Here is a 20,036-nt window from a genome sequence, read left to right as displayed (position 1 = left end):
CCCATAACTGAGGAAGTGAGATGGGGGAGGGGCTGCCATAAGGGTTGTTGTAAAACTGTTGAGGGAATGTATGTGATAACAGCTTATGTCAAGCGACACTTAACGGTAATTGGTAGATATGCATATAGAGTGCTTCACACTTAGTACTCAACAAATAGCACCTATTATTTATATTAAAATTATTAAACACCTAGACATGATTTTAAACACTTCTAGAGACTTGGATGTCTGGTATTAATGATGAGTTTTCCTTGAATTTAAACAAACTTTAAGCAAACTGTTGGATTGTCTTCTGTTCCCTGGTTTGCATTTCATAATCATGGGAAATCCCTTGAGCATAAGAAGAATCTGGCTTCAGACAGAAATGAATGCGAGTCCTGAAGTGAATGAACAAATGAATAAGCAAATGGACTAGTGCCCAAGCCTAATCTTAGCCCATGCAAGTTTCGGTTTTCCCCTTCAAATTCCTGCCCATCATCTGAAGGAGGCACTGTGCCAGGAACAAGAGAAGTAAACTGTGGCCTAGATAATTTACAGATGCCTTTTGTACCCCTGTGTGAGCCACCTAGTATTTCCTCCCCAACAGAGGCATGGGCATGCTTGGTCCACGCAGCCCTGCTGAGACTTCCCTCTGTTTACTTGGGCAGATGCCAAGACCTATCAGTGTGGCAGCCACTCACTGTCATCACCACTGGTGAAGGACAAGAGGCCTAGGGGAAAAAAAGGACTATGGGCAAGTCATCTTTCCCTCTAGACCGTCAAGGGATGTACGTAGATCCTGCTTGTCTCAGTCGTTAGACTCCAGCTTACTTTGAAGGTCCCTCAAATCTGTGGTCTTTGCGCCTGCTGGGAATAGCAGGAATAATAATCCTGATAAAGAAACTGATTGAATACTTGCTAATGTCAGACGTTGTGCTCAATCTTTCATCTGAATCCTTCTGTAACACTAGACGGAATAGGTGCTATTGTCGTCTTCACTGAGGGGATGAAATGACTTTCCCAGAGTACCTCAGCTAGAAAGTGGAGGAGTTGGGGGATCAAACAGAGTCACTTGACCCCAGAGCCTGTGCTGGGTCATCACTCCTTAAGGTGGTTTGTTGCCTCTGTCAGTCTGTGAACTCTTTAGGAGGTGAGTAAATCTTAGCCGCCTTTAACTTCCATCTATCCCCAATGCCCAGCTCAGTTAATTGTTATTATGATAAAAATTTAAAATACGCACTGTGTGAGCAGTGCCCTGATACGTATCATGAACTGCAAGATAGAAGGTGCCCATACCTGAATCGTTCTTTGATACTAGAAGGTATAAGTACTGTTGTTGTCAGCATTTAATGCAGCTCTTTGCTCAGACACGCAGCATCCCTCAAACCCCACAGTAGCTGGGAATGGAGGGCATTACTCTATAGAGGAAGAAATATTCTCCCAGTCCTTCTTAGCAGGCAGTGGGTTTAGGATATAACTCAGGGTCCTTAATTTTATGTTTGATTATTTCACCTCCTCTGTATCTTTAAACTTTTAAGAAACTTAGAAGTTTTGTGGATGAGAGCAAGTATATTTGGCAGTCTTTTATATTGTTTTTTAAAATGAGCTTACCCTAATTGTGAGGCAAAATCTATTTTAATCTTTAATACAGGCACAAATGCTCTATTGATTTTTTTTAAAGCAAAGTAACAAAACCCCATGTCCCTCTTTTTGTGAAAAATCATTATTACTAGGTGTTGTGGTCTGCAAAATGCTAAATAAGGATTCTAGCTAAAATGCTTTGCAAAACTTTTCAATGCAAAATCAATAATATATATGAAACATTTATGAAAAGATGTATTGAGGACAAAACAACCCCTTACTTTTAGTGAATATGTATATACAGGTATGAAACATTAATATGCAATGTCAACTTTTGATTATCTACTGGGGTTTGAGAACTAGGGGCTTTATAAATGAGGAAATACCAAGACCCTTGTCTGAATATAATGGTAACCTCATTTGAGTATAATAACCAAACTGGACAGGCCACTGGTAGCAAAGACCTTAGGTGCTTCGATCTTACATGGGGCCACATTCTCGACCTCCAGGGAAGACTCCCACACTTCCAGTTACCTTCTGGACATCTTCAATGGACCATGTGAACAAGACCGTGAGTGAGTCATGGCTGCAAGGCATGCTGTGCAGTGTGGAGCCAGGAGGGCATAGAATAGAGAGGGAAGGGGTGGATTTGAAAGTTATTTAGGGGTATGCCAGCCCTGTAACAGTTGCTTGATAAATGTTAACCAAATGAATGAAAGTACATCTACGGAATTCCAGGAGTCCTGGGGATGAAGGATGAGGAGATGGGACGTGAACTGTACAAGACATTCAATGTCTGTGAGCCTCGGTTCCTATCTCTAAGATGGGAAAGGTGAGGATACTTCCTGTATTAGTTGGTCAGGCTTCTCCAGAGAAATAGAACCAATATGACATGTGTTTGTATGTATGAAGAATTGACTCGTGCAATTTTGGAGGCTAGCAAGTCCCAAGATACGCAGTCAGCAAGCTGGAGACCCAGAAGAGCCATGGAGCCCATCTGCTGTGGTTTGAATCCCAACTTTCACTGGCTGCACAACCCTAGGGATGAGTTATGAACATTTCTATAACCCAATATTTTCTTCTGTGAAATGGGGTAATAATTGTAAAATGCTTAGAATAGAGCTGGCGTTTAGTCTATAATATATACTATGTGTGCTCGTATGTGTAGATTGTATGAATGTGGGGGTGGTGGTGACAGTGATTACACAGAGATAGATTCACACGCCTTTAAGGGCCAGTCAGGTAACATCAGTGTGTAAAGCAGCCAAGAATAAATCGGAAGAAGTAAGGGGTGTGTGGAGATTGGAGAGTGCTCTCTTAACATAAAGGCATTGCAGTCTGAGAATTTACAAGACACTGCTTGGCCACCATCAGTTTTTGACCCCTGGTCTGCCATATGCCAAAGCTGCATACTGAGTGTTTTATGAGTAGTTCCCTTGGTAATGCTGCTAGTGGGGTGGTGTATTTTAAGGATGTCAAAACCAAGCTCATTGACCAGGTAGTAAGTACCAGAGGGAACTAGGGCTGAACAAAGGGAACAGAGGCCTGATCTCAAAGGGAGTGGGCCTCTTTTGACCCTGCCCTATGGTGTGCAGGGTCCTAAGTGAGTGCAACTGGGGCAGTCAGTCCATCTGTCAGTATTGACCCCCTCATGGATGTGCTCTCACTGATCTGCTTTTTTCAGTGGTGGAGTTCAGACAAGTAAAAGGAGAAAGGCGCCTGTGTTCCTTGTGGTCTCCCTGGAATGTCTTCAGGGCCTTCCCTATACAAATTGCACATCCTGCTGGCATCCCTTTCTCTTCTCCATTCTCCTCCATTCTTGGGAGCCTCTCTTGGTAACCACCAGGCTATGGCTGTGTTTGTATTTGTGTCGCTTGCTCCTTCGTGAGCTCAGTAGGGTTGGGCCCTTGTTCATCTTTCCATCCCCTGCCATGCTAGCACCCTGGCACCCATTGAGTCACATCTGCTGGGTCTGTGTTCAGGTCATTGTCCACCCACCAGGGAGTGAACTCAGGCAATCTGCTTACCATCTAAGATGTTTGGTTTCACCATCTTAAAAATTGAGATAATCTTAAAAATTGGGATAATCACTGTCCCCAGGAAGCAGACTCTGAGATGTGGACTAGCATGCAGGAGGTTTAATAGGGGGTGCCCCTGGGATCATCACCAGGGCAGGGAAGTGGGAGAGAGGAGAGGAGAGGGAAGAAGCAGTATCAGGCCAAGGGAGCAGCAGGGCTGCAATACAGTCTTAGTGAAGGCCTCAGCCAACCCCTTGAGGATCTCTGAAGCTGAGATAGCCTTTCAGAAGTCCTGAGTCAGGTTAAGTGTGCCAGATCTTTATACCTGATGCTGACCAGTCACTGGAGGTGGGGTCCCCCAAAAGGAGGCATGACCTTGGAAGAGACAGCTGTCTTCAGTCAGCTGAGGGCTCTCTGGGGAACTGAGTCCTTCTGGCCTAAAGGAGGATCAGAGTGACTTATCATAGCCTGCACTGCAGTAGCAACTTCCAAGGTTATCAGAAAGCTGATACATGCAAAAGCATACTCAGAAGTGCTAAATAAATGTAAGGTTTTGTTGTTGTTAATAGTAATTATGTATGTGTGTATTATAGTAAATATTTCTTCAACTGAATTGAGTCTCTTTTCTTAGAATAGATTCTCAGAATCATGAAGTCAGTTTATACCCTTGTTTTTATTCCTCTCACTTCCCCAAAGACACCCTTTCCCCTTTCTCTTTTGTTATTAATCTCGTCTTAAAAGTGCTTATGCCATCCTATTTTAAAACCTCTAGGGTTGGTTTGATTTGATTTCCTTTCCACTGAAATGACTATTCTGAACTCTGACCTTAATCCAGGATGGTTAGAGCAGCTGGAAGCACTTTCTTGACTATCTATCTTCGCAGTTTATATCCCATATAGGCTAAGAGAAATTCTGAGTCCTCGTGCAGTTTTTAAATATTGCTGCCATTAAGCATTCCTATCAGTAAGGTTAATTAAACGTCATTGAATGTTGGCCCTAGCATTCCCAGATTTGTACTGACCCTGGAGTCAGTTCTGTCAGCTTGTAGGGCTCAGACATGAGAACACCTTAGCAAAAACCATCAGTGTAGAAGATGAATGTTCCAGAGATCAAGAATATTGAGCAGTTCTGAGTCAATTCCAGGCACCAGCTGCTTATAGAAAGAACTGTGTATGGGAGTTCAAAGGTGTAATAATATATTGTTGATTTCTCTCTCACTCTCTCTCGCTCTCTCTCTCTCACACACACACACACTGTTGTACACAGGCAGTTGTTCTGTGATTCCATCATCATATGATTTCTCTCAAATTTGTAGGTATGTGTATATATTTCTAACTCACAAATCTCAGTGTGTCACTTCACTGCCCAAATATCTTCTGTAGCTCTCTAAAGTTTCCACCATAAAATCTAAAGTCTTATCAAAGCATGTTTAATTCTCTGAATATATCAGAATCTTTTAGGCTGCTGTGTCTTTGTCCATGCTATATCCTTTCCCCAGAAGGCCTCCTCACTGCCTGTGCATCCTTCAAGGCTCAATTCACATGTCACTTCCACCAGGCAGCCTTCCCTGGCTTCCCCACAGTGCCATAACACGTGTTGCTCTGTACTGCATTTCCTCCCAGATAGTGAGCCACTGGAGAGGAAATCCATTCATGGACCTCACAGAGAGGTGAGAGCTTTAGGGTGGAGAAAAGTTATATGCAAAGTCCAAAGCCCTTTTCGTTAAACTTATATGCTGTAGTCAGTACTCCATTTTGTATATCTGTACAAGCACCACAAATATATCTGATAACTTGAGTTTGTTCTAGGTTTTGTTTTTTGTTTTCTTTAGCCATGCCTGTGGCATATGGAATTTCCCAGACCAGAGATCGAACCCCTGCCATAGCAGTGACCCTGGCCGCTGCAGTGACAGCGCTGGATCTTTAACCCACTGAGCCGACATGAACTCCTGTTCTTGGAATTAAGAAGATCCAATAATGAGAGGCTTTATGACTGAAGTAAAACTTTCCCCTGACTGCCCTCTTGTGGAGGTGCTGAAAGAGCCCAGAGATGATAGGTAAAACATAAACCTCCTTCCCCAGGTTGAGAGTGCAGGGTTCTAGAGTGTCCATTGCTCTGTTTAATCAAGCTGCCATATGTAGATTATTGCAGATTTTTAAAGAATGAGAGTATAGCAGGGTATGCCTGAAACTGAGTTTAGTTTGTCTCTGATGATCAGATGATTCCTCAGGATCTTACAACACCCAGAGTGAAGGTTAAAGAACACATGGAGAAAGGCCATGTGCGGTTACAAGAGGTCTCTGGCGGATGAAGCGCTGGACGCACACCAGCCTTCACTAGCGTATCTTCGCAAGCCGAAGGAACCCTGTTAAGCAAGAACACTTTAAATTCTGCTTCCCCTAGACCAGCGGTTCCAGCCGCGCCCAAGACTCCTCTGTGGAGCGGTGTTAGTACTGAGCCTCTAATCCAGATTCTGGATTCAGTGAGTCTGGGCCAGACCCAGGAGTATGCGTTTTAGTAAGTACTCTAGGGTGATTCTAACGGATGTGACCCCACACATCTTTCAGTGGAGATAGATTCTTTAGAGCCATTTCCACGCATTTCCACAACTAGCCAACTTTCTGTAAAAGTCATGATTTCAGATATTCAGACCCACTGTTCCACAAAGACTCCTTTTTTAGACCTCAGGCCTTGATTTTTGGCTTCAAAGACATGGTGCTGTTTGTTCATTTTTGTATGTGGGATTGCTGGTTAGAATTAGTATTTGATCTATAATTGTGGAAAATATTTCCTATCTCCTTTTCTCTCTCCCTTTCTTTGTACCTGCCTGCCTATCTACCTGTTTACCTTTGTATCTACCTACTTGTATTTATGGATCAACCTATGCACTGTGCTTTGTGCCTAGTGAACCACCGTGAACCATAGAAGTCAGCCTTTTGGAAGAGGGGTTGCCCTAGGATTTGGGCATTGTTGATGGAGGAAAGTAAAAAGCATTGGCCAGGAGATAAACTCCCCTGGACAGTAATACCAGCAACTGTTTATTTTTTTGTTTTCTTTTTTTGGGGGGAGGAGAGGTGGAGGGGCACACCTGCAACATATGGAAGTTCCCAGGCAAGGGGTTGAATTGGGACTGTAGCTGGCAGTCTATACCACAGCCACAGCCACAGCAATTCGGAATCTGAGCCGCAAATGTGACCTACACCACAGCTCATGGCAATGCTGGATCCTTAACCCAGTGAGTGAGGCCAGGGATCGAACCTGTGTCCTCATGGATCCTAGTCAGGTTTGCTACCAATGAGCTGTGATGGGAACTCTCCCAGCTACCATTTCTTGATCATCTACCGGGTGCCACACACTCTATAAGGCTTCTTAGGTACATTATTACTAACCCAGCAAAATATTTCACAAGTGAGGAAACCGGAAACTTAAAGGGATTATGTAACCATTTAAGACATCTGGAGTCAAGGTTCAACTAACTTGAATCCAGGTGTGTCTGACTCCAAAGGTCTCTGCTCCCTTTCTCTGGAAGAACATACCTCCAGCTACCTGCAGGTGGGCACCAAAGCTTATCAGTCTTTCCTAGGTCCACCAGTCAGTTTCTCTCTCATTAAATATAGAATTTTAGGTGAAAGCTCCATTTTTAAGAAAGTCAATTAACAAGTCAAGAATTTCTCCAGCGGCACTGTTGCTAACATCTCTTCAGTTTCTGGGAAATCTAAAAATAAGTTATATTTAAGCAAAAAGAAGAATGCTTACTCTAATTTTTTTAGAGGTTTCTGAAGGTTGTTTTAGAACTAAAATGGGCAGCCATGTTTCCTAATTTTGCATTTTGTAGAGAACCTACAGCATTGTTGACACTCCCAAAAGGTCAATAACAACTTGTTTGATATTTCAAGTTAATTGTGAATCTCTGCATGTTTGCATAGCTGAACCTTTATTGCTAAAGGTCCCTTATAAATGTTGCATTGCCCTCAGTGTTTGGGACTGCCTTGAAAGCCTTGTATGCCAATGGAAATGCATTTGGTGCAGTGGAAAAGCATTTGATTTAACATAATGTAGTTCATTTTCCTTTAGCCATCAGAACATTTAAAAAGTAAAGTTTATATTTTTGAAATATAAAAGAAACATGTGCAAGTGTTTAAAATTAGGAAAATATAAAACAGTATAAAGATGAATCACCGATAATACTCTTATTCAAGAGTAATATAGTAATAATTAAAAAAATGCTCTCTAAGTAAGGCATGCTTATTCTGTGTCAGCCACTATTGTGAGAAAGGTATGATAATTCTAATCTTGTAGATTTGGTAACTAAGGCTTCAAAAGGTTAAATGACTGGCCTCCAAGTGGCAAGTAGTGAAGCCTGGATATAACCTTCTCTTGTTTCCTAGTTCCAAAACCAGTATTCTTTTTGTTCCTCTCCCACACACACTAGTATGTTTCTTCCAAGTCTTTTTTCATGCATATTCTTTCATGGCTAAGATCATATTGTGAACACAATTTTCGGCTCTCTTGTTTTCACTTAATATAAGGGCACGAGCGTTTATTGTATATGATCTGGCTCTGCTTTCCTCTCTGACTTCAGTTCATACCTCCTTCCACCTGGGATGTCACACTCCAGCCACACTGGCCTTCTGTCTGTTCCTGGGAAAAGCCCAGAATATTCTTGCCTCAGGATCTTTGCACTGGACACTCCCTCTGGCTCAGCTGCTCTTATCGCAGCTCTCAAATGGTTAGTTTTTTCTCATCTCTTAGATCCCAGCTTGAATGTGTAGGCTTTCTCTGAATGTCTGTCTCAAGTAGATCCTGTTCTTTTGCTAAGACCCTTGTGGGTTTCCTTCATAGCACCTGTTACAACTTACTATTAGTTTACTTTATGGCCTTTTTACTGTATCCTCGTGTTACCCTTATCATTGTACGTCTAGCTTAGCATGGGCTTATACATGATTCTATTCTGAACATGTTTGTATATAAAACACTTTTTTGGAGTTTCTGCTATGGCACAGTGGGTTAAGAATCTGACTGCAATGGGTCAAGTTGCTGTGGTGGCACAGGTTTGATCCCCAGCCCAGTGCAGTGGGTTAAAGGATCTGGAGTTGCCATAGCTGCAGCATTGGTCTCAGCTGCAGCTCAGTTCAGTCACTGGCCTGGGAACTTACATATGCCATGGATGTGGCCATAAAAATAAATAAATAAGTAAACACTGTATTATTCTGATGGTTTCATAGAAGTTCAAATAGTGGGTCAAACTGTAGGAACATTTTGATAGGTGACTCAAATGATGCCTGCACATTTTCGTTGAATGAATAAAGGAATCTCATTTGAGAAGAGGATGATATAAAGCTGACATGTGGCCAAAGTTCCAAGAACACTTGAATCCTTCTCCAAGCCCATTTTCCTATAGGGTCACAGAGAGACATGCAAGTACAGAAGTCAGCACCATGCAGAGATGCCCAGATGGGCTCCATCTTCAGCCCTGTAACCTGGGCTGGGCCTTGCAGAGAATTCCTTCTGCTGGGTCTAGAGGCGGCCAAAGCCTAAAAATAGGGTTTTTCCCTGTCCCTTTCCCCCTACATCTGCATCAGAATGGTGAGCAGAGATCTGTTCAGAACAAAAGAAGACTATTTGCCCTATCACTGCTGGTATAGACCTGTCCAAATGTCATTTCAATATCATCTCCTTAACAGATGAGGTACCATTCTTACTCACATATATCAGATTAACAAAGACTTTGACAACTGAAAATATTTAATGCATGGCATAGTAAAAAGTTTACCATTTGAGACCATGAGCCAATAAAAAGCTCTTGAACCTGAATGGATTTATTCCTGCAAGCCTCTTTTTTAGGTAGGCAGTGAAGGGAGAGACAGATACTGAGACCTCCCTTTATCAGTATTATTTTCATGTATGTGTTTTCTTAAACTAGTCATGAGGTTAAATAGTTTCCACAGGTTTTTAACCAGCTGTAAGTCCTCTTCGGGGTAACTGTTCATGTGTTTTGCCTGAGTCTATATTGATGTCTTTTGTAATATTTATGTGAGTACTTTAAATAGTAAAAGCAGAAATCCTTTTTTACATCTGTTTTAAAGTCTGTAAAGATTTTTCCAGCTTGTCTTTCTTATAATTTTTACATTTTAGTCTTACTAAAGTTTTAAACATATATATAGTCAATTCTATCATTATTTTTTTCCTTATTGGTTGCCTTTAAACTTAGAAAAGTCCACGATTGGACTCATATTTTTTCTTGTTATATGATTTGATAAGCATGTGTAGTTTAGAAGGTGCATCTTTAATTGTATAAAGGAACGTAGAAATTGTTTGAGTTGTAAATACCTGGTTCTGTGGTACCTTCTCCAAAACTGGTGTGTTCTTTTTTCCAATCTGGCTTTGAAAAAAACAGGTTTCAAAATGAGGTATAATTAAGCTTTAAAGGTATTTCTTTCTTTAGTTCTTTGGAATCATTCATCTTTTTTTTTCATGCTCTCCCTGCTATCTCTTGGAATAGTATTCAGAAGAACCCTTTAGCATACTAACATAATAAAGATGCTTTTTAAGGCTTAAGAGATCTTGGGAATCCTTGGGAAATTGTTCAGTAACTCTGCAATGGACTTAACGTCTTTAAGCCAGAAGCCTGAATCCTATATGGGAGATACATTTTCAGAGCTGTTCTTGCTGTGAGTTCTCCCAGCTCCTCCCTCCTCCTGTCCTTGGGAGTGGTGCACCCCCAGATAATTGGATTGTGCCCAGTGTTCCTTTGTTGCTCGCTTTTCAGAGAGGAGAGGTTGTATATTATCCCAGAAGGCTGGGGGCTGCTGTACTGTGAGAGCATTGTCTCAGGGGCTCTGCAGATCCAAGGCCAGTCCTTCATTCTGGGGCCCTCAAGTCACTCCTTGGCCTTGGCTGTTCTTCAGCTAAACAGAGAGAGTCCCAGATGCTACTGATTGTTCTTATCTCTTTTTTCCAAAGGGAGAATGCTAGTACCAAGGAAGAGGCTGGGCACAGAGAGGCAACCCATTATCTTGGGGGCTTAAAACTAAAGACAAAGAGCCCACCGTTTAAGGATGTTTATTTTTATCATCCATTATTTTTCTTAGGCAGGCCCCTTTGGCGCAGGAGAGCTCTTTTCTTAATCACTATACTGATTTGGAACACCAGAACAGCCATCCAGAAATGGAATTCTGAAACATTGCTTATTTCAAATTAATGTGCTTCCAGTTTGGTATAATGAGGAAACAGAGGCACAGAGAAGGCTAGGGACTTAGCCAAGACGGCACAGCTAGTTAGTTACGGAGTAAAGACACTTGATGCTCAGGCCTTCCACTCCAATACTTTCCAGTGTTTCTTTTCTCACAATCTCCAGAGAAGTATATTTTACAACTTTGGCTGTGAACAACAAAAAGACTACATCTCCTAGATTCTATTTTATTTAAAAAGTCTTTGCCAAAATACCCCTCTGAGGACGATCATATTCTTATTTTTGTGAATTTCACCTTAGTGATGTGACTTAAATTGTAACCACGTAAGCTAGACACTGAATTTTCTACATGAAATCTGCTAGGGACTGAATTGTATCCTTCCAAAATTCATATGTTGAAGCTCTAATACTCAGTGTGACTCTATTTAGAAATGGAGGTTTTAGGAAGTAATTAAGGTTAAATGAGGTCTCAAGGTAGGATCCTAATCCAATAGGATCGGTGGCCTTGAAAAAAGAGGAAGAAAGAGAGACCTTTCTCTCCCTCTGCCATGTGAGTCCACGGTCAATGTGAAGACAGCTGCATCTGCAAGCCAGGAAAGTCATCCTCACCAGAACCCATAGCGCCCTGATCTCAGGCTTCCACCCTCCAGAACTGTGAGAAAATAAATTCCTATTGTTTAAGCCACACAGTCTATGATATTTTGTTATGATAGTCCAAGCTGACTAATATAAATTTTATTGACTTATTAAATTCTGATTCCTAGACCCCGTAGACATGCAAATTACAAAACCATTGAGGATGAGCCATGTTTTAGAAAAATTGTTTTGATGGTTCCTTTGATGCTCCAGGTACCTTTTGTGCATTTGAGTTGTAAGTGCTTCAGAGCACTTGCTTTGCTTGTAAGAAATAGCTTTTTGTTGCCTGGAAATATCCTGGCTCACAAATGGGACAGGTGGATGGAAGCTGGCCTATCCTCTGCTGAACCAGGAGTAAAGGATCCATTAGCACGGTGCTGTCACGGCAGCCAGAGGTCTTTGCTAGGCTGGGAACTCACTTCTGGGCTCCTGAAATCATTTAATTAATTATATGCATTTAAAGGCAAATGCATATATTGCTGGGGCAGCATTACTGTGCTGGTTTTGTCTTCCCCGCCATGCTAAGTTATTTGCTAACATTTGTGTAAAACATCTGAATCATAGAATCCTTTTAGGGGTCATCCAGCTCATCCTTTCTCTCTGTAGACCAACTCTTTGGCAAACATCGTCTAATTCTGAGCCTCTCACCTTCCCCACTGCAGATCTGGTGTGCTCACACTGGTGGATCTAGCTGATGTCAAAACTGGAAACAAATATTTAACCGTGCATCCTTGGACAAAATATGAAATCTAAAAATGTACAACTTTATGCCTCATAAAGTTCTCGCAATAAAAGAAAGCCAGCTGCTGGTTTGCAGGTCTTAGCAGAGCAGTAATGCTGCTTTCATAATGTTAACCACCAAATGTCCTCCACCTCTGAGGACAGACAGGCTCCTTGGATCACTCAGGGCACTAGAAACCAGGAAAACAAGAAAGAGCACCCACCCACATAGCAAGCACCTCTCACATCCTCCTACAGACCCTCTTCTCCAAATGCTAGATAGCAGAATAATCAGTTAAACCTTGGTGAGTGGCAGTGACGCTTCAGATCTGTTCAAATGACTGTATTTGGTTCCTACTCAGGGTTGGCAGTTACTCTGTGAAGCAGGCATGGCACAGCCATACCCCTGTTTAACAGGTGATGATGCTGACCCACAGCAAGGCCTGAGGGCTCCACAGCAAAGGAATTGAGTAGCTCTGTGACCTTGAGCCACCCTGAAAACCAACTGTCTGGCACCCTGCTGGGCACTGGGATAAAGAGGAGAATTAGGCATGGTCCCTGCCCTTGCAGAGCGGGAAAGACCTGTAGACCATCATTACAGAGTGAAAAGTGAGAGAGGGACACAGAGGATGTGATAGGAACAGAGAGGAAGGACCTAATGCAGATTCTTAAAAACTGGCCAAATCAAGTTAAAGAGATAAGGATGATTCTAATGATCATCATAGCTTCTAACTGTGATGAAAATGAAATAAAACCACAAACTTTGGATATGTATATTAACTTTGATTTAATTTCTACATTCTTTCAAGTGTTGGCTTCTTAAAAACATCTTTCTCACTTTTTCTATAAGTAGAATGGGCTGGAGGAGTGGGCGTGTGTTTTCAGTGGATGCTTCCATGAATGGGAAGGATGAAGCCAGGTGTGGGAGAACACAGCTGCTTGCTAAGGCCACCTGCAGAAGAAGAGCCAGGTGGGGAATCCCAGTGTTCAAGGGACTCAGTTGTTTGTTTTAAGTGTCATCTAAAAACCTGGCATTTAGGGTCCCAGTGTGGAAAGCATAGCGGCAGGAGTTCTGAGGTTGGTGTTTAAGCATTAGAGAGGCAGGTGGAGTTTTGAGAAGGTATGTGCACAGGAGACAGTTGAAGATTCTGGTGCTGAGATCAGAGGAGAATGACAGAAGCCAGGCAAGGTTAGTCAGAGATCCTCTACATCAATCTCCATGAGTCTCTTTTTCCTCCTGTTTAAAATAATGATAGTTTTATCTCATTAGGGTGTTATAAGGGATAAAGGAAATTTGCATGCCTATAGACAATGGTCCTTGGGAAAAAAAATGTAGCCTTCTCTACCCTCCTTCCTTCCTATTCCCCTGCCCCTGCCTTCCTGTGCTATTCTCTTTCACTTTTCAGGAGCTAGTAATACATAGAGCTATACTAAAATGGTCTCTTCAAAAGGATTCTAAGGGAGGTGGCAATATAGTAACTTCTAAGACACTTAGCACAGTAATGCCATTTTTAAAAAATGGAAGGAACAGTCTGTATTCCAACAGGTGAATTACTGTAGCAACTAAGTCTCAAATCTCTGAGGCTTAACAAGGTTACTTCTCACTCATACCACAGTTCCACATGGGTTTGCAGTCATTAGGGACCCACCCCCTCCCGTTTAGTGGTTGCACTTTCTTTTAGAGCCTCGAAATTCTCCCTTGTACTTTCTACATCTACTGAGCAGGCAAGGAAAGAGTGAGAAGATGGAGCATCATATAGAAGTTGTTCAGGGATCAAGCTTAGAAGTGATCATTCCTACTCACATTCCAGTGGCCAGAACTCAAGTTACTCAGCCCTACTGTAGTCTAGCTGAGTGGCCCGGCAGAAAAGGAAGCAGGGTTTGGTGGACACATGACAATCCCTTGCCCCGTGGCCAGAACTGACCCAAAACCGGGCAAATTATTGGAAAAGAAGCGAATATAACCGTAGTCCAGTGACCTTTTGTTTGGGATGTCCTGTTGGAGCAGGGTGGGGGACATTCAAGCTAGAAGAATGTAGAGGACATTTCTCTCTCTGAGATTCTCTAATTCAGTAAAGCAGCACAGATTTGAAGCCAAATTAGCCGAATTTCTAGTGCCTTAAACTGAGTTGGTGGAGTAGAAATAGAACGTTGAATTTCGTTTCATAAATTGTTCTTCCAGCTTGACGTATTGGAGATTTTTAGCACGCACGCTCACACCTGGCTGTCCGCCACCTTCTGCCATTGCAGATATGCTTACAGGAAACTGTAAGTGGATCTGCTTTTGATGCTGGCAGCATCTTACTAAAATGCTTTTGCTGGCATCATGGAACAGGAGCAGAATTCAGCTGGGACCAATAATGAGGCTATTTAGAAAGTTCTTTCCTCCACCACCTGACAAGGCAGATGTGGTGGGGATTTTTCCGCTCCCATTCTGTCGATGGCGGCCGAAATTAGTTCAAGGCCATCAAAAATGTTTAGACCTCGAGAATTGAAACTCCAGACCCATAAAGAGGACAAATCCTCTTTTTCCTATCTAGCAAGAGAAAAAAAAAACTCACCCCAGAGACTCCCAACACAGAGGTTTGTCACCTATTTGTTCTCTTAACAGACCTAGTAAAAGCACAGCCGTGTATCATTTTGGAAGGAAAAAAGTACTGGCCTTCATTAAAAATATCTCTCGATAATATGTCTATGGCTCATAGTCATATAAAATTGAAACAACAATTTTTTTAAGCACCTTCAATTCTATCATTTCATTTGAAACTCCCAGTCATTATTGTATGAGGTAGGGATTTCATGATTTAGCCCCATTTAATAGATAAAATTACCTGAGGTCCAGAGAGATTAAGTGACTTGTTTAAGGTCTGTGAGATAGATTCAAGATTAGTACCCAAACTCTACACTTCTGAACTCTTTCACTAGACCGCACAAGGTTATATCAGCTGAGGCTCTTTGAGGGGCGGGAGTGGTACTCCAGCCCATTGTAACTGACTGACTCCATGTGTTTGTTAACCCACTCATCCATCCGTCCAGCCACAAATTCTGTACCAGGCATGATGCTTTATACAGAGATGAGTGAGGGTCTTTGCCTTCAACAAGTTCCCACCTTAATATGAGAGGTGGACAGGTAAATAAGTGATGGATACAATTATATGCGAAGACGTACATAAGGAAGGAGCAGGATTGGGCACACAGCGAAAGCATGGTCAGTTTCTTCCTGAGAGTTCAAGGATGGTGTCACATAGGGTGACATTTGAGCTGAATGTTAATGACTGTCCGACACATCAGGGGTATAGGGGCATCCCAGGTAGGGTACCAGCTTGTGCAAAAGCATAAAAGCTTGAGAGAAGGTGGCCTATGTAAGGATGTACTGGCATATCTGGGGATAGTCTTGGAGAGAGTTGAACCCAGGGGACACCTGGCAGCATTGCTAGGCTGAAAGCGAAGGATGATATTCTATAATGTGTATGTTCTCCCTTGTCTCTGGGCCTATAGTGACATTGCATTTCTTTGAACTTAGAGAATGTTTTGGGGCCTGACCCATGGAATCTAGTCCTAGATTACGTACTGTCTTGTCTTATTTTGTTCTTATTCTCATCGGCAAACCTGGGCTCCTTCGTCTGATTGTAAACGTTAAAAGATCCGGAACCATGTCATGTTCTTGCTGCATCCCCTGTCCCAGTGCTAAAAACAGTACATAGTGGGTGCCAAGAAGCTGCTTGGTGATTTTTTAACATTCAGAAATCAAGCAGTGAACTCTAGGGAATGTTCACAGGGTGTGACATCCTGAGAGGGGAAGCGTGTGGCCGTGAGTTCAGTTAGGCCAGTCATGGGGAACATAGATGAAGGTGGGTTCTTATCCACAGAGAGAGCACAGTCTTGAGTGAAGACAGTAACTGCAGTTCCCTGAGGAGTGGAGTAGTCTTAGAACAAGTTCTGTGAGATGTCAAACAGGGAACTGTTAATTCTGTCTGGGGGAAACTGGGAAAGTTTACTGTCTGCTCCCAGTCCAACGTAAACTCTCAAGGCAGAGAATCTGTGTGCCTTGTTTAGTGTGGAATCCCTAGTTTCTGGCACAGAGTAGCTGCTCAGCAAGTATACGCTGAATGAATTTTTGGGAACTAATACCAGAACTTGGTTTCGAGGGATGATTATATGTCCATCAAGCAGAGGACGTAGAGGAAATTGTGATCCAGGCAGAGAGAATAGCTTTTACAAAGACATGTACACAAACGTACATTTTTATTTACCTCAGTGTTGTTTCCTTGATTATAATTCCAGGGAGTGTTCTTGTAGCATGCGGCTATCAATGGGCTTTCTGGATAATTGCCTTTCTTTCTTTTTAGTTTTTGATGGAATGCGCCTCACATGTTGCTGTACTAAGTACCTTAGCCAGATGGACTGTTACCAGCACACATTCATCAGGGACTTTGTCAAAGTCACAGGTAGATACCTGGTTAAGCTGGTTATAGGTTATGTGGCCATGTAATCTAGTTTGCCTTGGACAGTGCTGGTTTATGCCTGTTGTCTAAATGTGGTTATCAGTGGAGCCTCCTTGCACTCTCAAGTAGCTGCGTTTGACCAAGATGAGGGGTTCTCTCTTTCAAGCATCAGCCAAGGAAAGTTGTTAATGTAGAAAGCCGCACTACCAGATTCCAGGAGCACTAATTCAACACTTATTCAGCAGATATTGATTGAATGTGATTCTCTTCTGGGTGCTCCATGGATCTCTAAGGATAAACAAGACATGGTTTCTCCTCGGCCGTTATTTCAGTAATATTTATTGAGCATTTATACATATAATAGTAGTTATTATGTGAAAGCGCTTTGCAAATGAAACAGAGCTACCTGTAGCCTTCTACGCATAAAAAAAATGAGAAAAACAGCTATTTGGAAGCTTTATTTGGGGGGAGGTTGCATTTTTTAAGTATTCAACCATTTGAATCAGATATGACCCCACCTTTAAGGAGCTCAAGCCATCTAAGAGAAAAAGACATGCAAAAGAAGACTATGAACTTTCCTAGATTTGTGTCATGAAACAATGTCCTATAAATTTGTGGAGTCTGTTAGAGGTCTGCTGGTACCCCTTCATGGGCTACCCAGGGAAAAATCTCAGGAGAAGGGAGATGGACATTGATATGCATCAAGGAAGCAATGTGGTGAGACAGAAATTTTAGAAAGGTTACTGTGGCTGGTAAATAGGATGCAGTCAATATTGAAGCGAAAAGTATGTTGATGATAATAATACAGGAAAGAGATGTAGAGACTTGAACAAAGACAGTAGCAGTGGGCATTAAGGAAAGTTAAGGAGGTAGAATCTACACAGCAAAGCAGTTGGCAGGACTCAAGAAACTTACAGATGGCTTCTCTCCCCCTTTTCAGGTTGTCTCTTTAGGGCCGCACCCACGGCATATGGAGGTTCCCAGGCTGTGGTTCAAATCGGAGCTGCTGCCACCTGCCTACATCACAGGCACAACAACATAGGATCCGAGCCCCATCTGCAACCTACACCACAGCTGGCAATACAGGATCCTTAACCCACTGATCGAGGCCAGGGATGGAACCTGCATCCTCGTGGATACTAGTCAGATTCCTTTCTGCTGAGCCATGACAGGAACTCCAGATGGCTTTCCGTGACTACAAGAGGTATATCTTGAAGGACAAGATCAAGACACCAGGTTTACTTTCCAAACCCTCTCTGGGTTCTTGTGACACCTGTATTGTTGACCTTGAGTGTCTCCATTATTAACTGTTGAACTTTGTGTTTCTGTAGGTGAAGAATGATTGGCAAGTGGATTCTAAAGTGAAGCTTTAAAGTTGGTAGAAAGTGTGAGACGAGAAAGCACTGTTAATGGTGTGGCTGGGAAACCTCAGAACCCGAGACTTTCCATTTGGAATCTTGGAGAGCATTTACCAAATGCTTTGAATTTTAGGTAACGGATGAGGAGGCTTTGGGTGTAGGGGTGGCAGCACTGGTGCCAGAACCCAGGCCTTTTAACTCTCAAGTCACCTTTTGGAGTATCATTTAGACTAGGCTAGGTTGGTTTCCTCATTCTTTGTTGAGTTCCCCAGGAAGTGTGTGGGTCAGGGGCAGATGTTTAGTGGGGCCCACTCTTACCCCCCACCGGGAGATCAGCACTATTTTATTTGCTTAAATGTTAGGGGTTTTCCTAATATTCTACTTCGAAAAAAATCACTTGCTGGGAAAAGTTTGAAAGTAAATCCTCTAGACTTACAAACTGGCTATAAATGGCCTGATACTCCTGTGGAGCAGAACTTTTTACTCTCCTTTGAAAGTAATTATATATGTGTATATACATAGTATATAATGGTTTAGTTTTGTACACACGCACACATACATATTAAATATTAGTGAATGTTGCTGTCTATATAGGTGGTAACATTAGTTAGATGATATTTAGAGCACACTATTAATTCTTTTGAGAACTTGCATTTCCTAGAGTTTTTCCAGTCATGGTTGCATGCAGTGTGGGAATGTGATGAATTCACACTCCAAGCTGCAACACTAGTAGCACCCTCCTCTTTTCCAACCGTCCACATCCAGGCCTTGTTGGAGTTCTCTGTGACTGAGGAACTCTCCGGCTACTGAGGCACAAATTCAGTGTGCAAACCCTCACATTATATTCACTAAAGCAGGTTTCAGCCAGAGCATTCCCTCCGCTAGCAATAAAACGATGTCTCTGTTGAAAATTCATGGCTTCAGCTCACGGGTTTTTTTCTGAAGAGCAACTTCCACTTTAGAATTTCTTGACCCTAGTCACTTGGACATTTCTTAGAGGGAAAAAGACCATCCTTCGGCAGAGATTTCTTGTGTCAGAAAAAATTATTCTGGAGTTTCCTGGTGGCTCAGTGGGTTAAGGATTGGGCATTGTCACTGCTATGTCTCCAGTCACTACTGTGGGGCAGGTTCAGTCCCTGACCCAGGAACTTTTATATGCACCATGGCAAAAAAGAAAAAAAAAAAATCTATAAAAGGGTTGATTCCAAAAGTTAATTTTTTAAAAAATCATCTTTGGAATTTATCTATTTATCATTTATTTTTAAGAAAGGCCATATCTTAACCTGCCATGTGAATGTATTCATTTTACTTTAACAAATATTTACTGAGCACCAACTATGAGACAGCCACTGAGCTCAGCTGGAGGGGAACAAAGACAGATAGGAACAATCCTTGCCCTGGGGTACCTGGAAAACAGCTCAGGGAGACAGACCTGTAAACAACTGTGGTAATACTCTGACATAAATTCTATGCAGGCAAGACGAACAAGCTGCTATAAAAGCTCAGATAGTGGAGCATCTAACTTTGCATAGTGAGGTTGAAGCCTTGAAGTATAAGTATGATTTTCCAGGGAAAGAAAGCATTCCAAACAGCAGGAACAAAGGCATGCACTATAGGGCCAGGTGATATAGGAGAATAGCGTGGCATGTTTAGAGCTATGTATATGGAAGGGGAAGTCAGGAAGCTTAAATGAAGGCCAGATTATAAGGAGCCTCGAATGCCGTATTGAATAATTGGACTTGATATAGCAATGAGAATCATGAAGCGTTTTTAGGTAAAAAGTAACAGAACATGCATTGAATCATATGAAATTGATAGTATTTGACTGCTTTTGACCTATAAAAACAATTTCCTGTGTTCAACCTAATATAAAAAACAGAGAACATTTTTGAGTAGTTAACAGCTTATCACATACCCTGTAATACATGCCTTACATGCATTATCTCATTTAATCTTCACAACCTTAGGCCTTATTGTTGTCCCTGTTTTAAGTATGATGACACTGATATTCAGAGAGTATCTTTAGACTTAATGAAGATTCTAGTCAAAACCCTTGGTTTTATGATTTTAGCCTACCATCTCTAGTTCTGTATCTTATTAAAATAAC

The 20,036-nt window shown here is 42.0% G+C and overlaps 1 long non-coding RNA gene across 3 annotated transcripts in view; it reads left to right on the top strand.

Moving 5' to 3' along the window:
- The window catches only part of ELAVL4, a 144,808-nt gene that overhangs the window by 22,987 nt on the left and 101,785 nt on the right, over positions 1 to 20,036 (top strand). Inside the window, exon 1 of one of the 3 annotated variants that reach the window (XR_002345499.1) lies at positions 617 to 767. The exons of the other annotated variants lie outside the window; for them this stretch is intronic. This is a non-coding gene — a long non-coding RNA (ELAV like RNA binding protein 4). Of the gene's footprint in view, positions 1 to 616; positions 768 to 20,036 lie in introns of those variants that run through there. 3 annotated transcript variants of the gene reach the window in all.

Source organism: Sus scrofa, chromosome 6 (assembly GCF_000003025.6).
Source record: "Sus scrofa isolate TJ Tabasco breed Duroc chromosome 6, Sscrofa11.1, whole genome shotgun sequence".
Lineage (NCBI taxonomy): Eukaryota > Metazoa > Chordata > Mammalia > Artiodactyla > Suidae > Sus > Sus scrofa.
Note: the sequence above shows the minus strand (reverse complement) of the source record. Positions and strands in the feature narration are given on the sequence as shown.